The sequence below is a fragment of the Cebus imitator genome, unplaced genomic scaffold (assembly GCF_001604975.1).
Source record: "Cebus imitator isolate Cc_AM_T3 unplaced genomic scaffold, Cebus_imitator-1.0 Scaffold18, whole genome shotgun sequence".
NCBI classification, from domain to species: domain Eukaryota; kingdom Metazoa; phylum Chordata; class Mammalia; order Primates; family Cebidae; genus Cebus; species Cebus imitator.
In genome coordinates, this window is record NW_016107333.1 from 16,131,473 (window position 1) to 16,134,468 (window position 2,996).

Sequence of the window (2,996 nt, forward strand, 5' to 3'; positions counted from 1 at the left end):
AGACGGGGTTTCACCATGTTGACCAGGATGGTCTCGATCTCTTGACCTCGTGATCCACCCGCCTCGGCCTCCCACAGTGCTGGGATTACAGGCTTGAGCCACCGCGCCCGGCCTTCATTTGGCTTTTTAAAGTGAGGTGTTTTTTTTGTCACTTAACATGCATAATGTGTAAAGAGGTGAACTATTACTGCTGCGCACTAGTGGGCATATCAGTCCACTGGTCCATTACAGGAAGTGTGCAATATACTGTACAAGCTGTTTTTCCAAACAGTTTTAGGCTGCTTGCCTTTTAGAAGCAAGTACAATAGCGTACAAGTTCTAATTTTGAATTATTTACTAATCAAGTGTTTTAGCCTTTACCTTGCCAACACTGAACAACCTCACAATGTGTGACTATTATCCCACTTTTACAGATGTGGCTGTGGCACACAGGGTTAGTAACCTGCCAAGAGTTACTCAAGATTCTCAACCAGGCGAGTGACTCTGGATCCCTCTTTAAAAATGCTTTATAATAAAGGTGGAAACAAACGGTTGAAAGAATGTACGACTGCTGGGTGTAGTGGCTCACACCTGTAATCCTGTTGGAAACAGGTTTATAACGTCGGGAAAAATCCACACCGAGACAACAGATCACTCAGCAAGGTTAGTTTACTTCCTGCAGGAGGGGAGCAACTCGCCATCAGTCTTGCCACGAGGGCACAACTGAACAAGGAGACAGGGACATTTATAACTTTCACAACCTGGCACAATCGCCCTACTGCTGTGTTCAGTTTCCATTGGCCGGAAGGGACCTCACATTCTATGCTTGACCCGATTGGCTAAAAACTTGGAAATTTCCTGAACAGATAAGGAGAAAAGTCAAGGAAGAAGAGGAAGCTAGTTAGAACAAGGTCAGGAGGGTTTCCAAATAAGGAATGGCATGCACCACGGTTTGGAGCTTGCCCAGTTCTGTTCAGACATGCCAGAACGAGTCAAGGTAGCTGATTAAGACGTAGCTGATTTAGAGAAGATATATACATGGGTATATGTTTATGCTAATAGCGGATAATGGCCATAGAGCAAGAGATTATAACTCCTTATAATGTAGTCTAAGATAAAAACTTTGAAGAATTTTACCATCTCTCACAAATCCCAACACTCTGGAAGGCCAAGGTGGGAGGATCACAAAGTGAGGAGTTCGAGACCAGCCTGACCAACATGGTGAAACCCTATTTCTACTAAAAGTACAAAAATTAGCTAGGCGTGGTGGTGCACGCCTATAATCCCAGCTACCCGGGAGGCTGAGGCAGAATTGCTTGAACCCGGGTGGTGAAGGTTCAGTGAGTCAAGATCGCACCACTGCACTCTAGCCTGGGCGACAGAGCAAGACTTCCTCTTGGGGAAAAGAAAAAGAAAAAAAAAAAGAATGTGCGAAAAGCTGTTGGACTGAGCACCTTTTATGTTTTCACCGATTCATGCGAGTAATGAGTAGTCGCCACTTTTGACATTTTTTTTTTTTTGAGACGGAGTTTTTTGCACCTGGCCCACTTTTGACTATTAATCTCTTTAATAGCAGAGAGCAAAGCTCACTCATTCACCTTTGTAAGCTCCAGGACTCTTAGTACTAAATAGTGCCCTACACGTAAGTGTCAAATATTTGTTGAACAAAAAATGAATAGCAAGACTATGAGAAATTAGTAGTTTTAGATTTTGATGTTATGTTTTGTAAAAATCCTGAGGTTTTCTGCTTAGTATTTTGAAAACATCAAACACTAATTTCTTTTGATTCAACCTAATGTAGCAGTATACCTGGAAACTATATTTGCACATGATGTGGTTTGTTCTTCCCTCTCCTGTTTGGATTAAAATTAGATCATCAGGTCAGGCACGGTGACTGACCCCTATAATCCTACCACTTTGGGAGGCGGAGGTGGGGAGATCACAAGATCAGGAGTTCAAGACTAGCCTGACCAATACGATAAAACCCTGTCTCTACTAAAAATACAAAAATTAGCTGGGTGTAGTGGCGCAAGCCTGTAGTCCCAGCTGCTCCAGAGGCTGAGGCAGGAGAATTGCCCAGGAGGTGGTAGAGGTTGCAGTGAGCCGAGATCACACCACTGCACTCCAGCCTGGGTAACAGAGCGAGACTCCATCTCAAAAAAAAATTAAAAATAAAAATTAGATCATCCATTTCAATAGATATTTATGACTGCCAACTCCGATGAGCCTGATACTGTGCTAAGCACTAAGGATGAGGATACGCTGAGTAAAAAATTTTTTTTTTTTCTTGAGCATCAGGAGACAGATATGTTAAGCCACCAAATGCCATAATGTATTGGGGTAGGTTCATGCTACTTGGTAAGAAACATGGTAAGAACCATGAAAGTAGCATGAACAGAGTGGTATGGGGGTGCTAAAACAGTGGACATTAACTCCACATTGGGTTGTATCAGGCTATAACAAGGTGATACAACCTGCTCCATCTAATCACAAAAATAGGGTTTTGTCCAATTGAGTTAAAATGCTTGATCCAAGCTAAGATATATGATATGCAGTATATGCAAATAGTGCCAGAGGGAAGAAATGGCTTCTGTTATGAGCTGAATTTCATCTCCCCAACATTCATATGTTGAAACCCTCACTCCTGGTACCTCAGAATGACCATAAGACATGATTAAGGAAAACTGAGCCCATTAGGGTGGGTCCTAATCCAATCTAACTGGTGTCATACTTATAAGAGGAAATTTAGACACACAGACACCAAGGATGTGTGGACACAGAGGAAAGGCCATGTGAGGACACAGCAAGAGACTGGCCATCCACAAGCCAAGGTCTGGGAAGAAACCAACCCTGCTGGCCTCTTGATCTTGGACTTCCAGCCTCAAGATCGCTGAGAAAATAAGTATCTGTTTACTTTTATTATGGCAGCCCTAGCAAATGAATACAGCTTCCGTGAAGAACTACTGGTTCTATAGAATGGCTGGAGAGGAAGAGAGATAAAGCTGGAGAAGTAAATA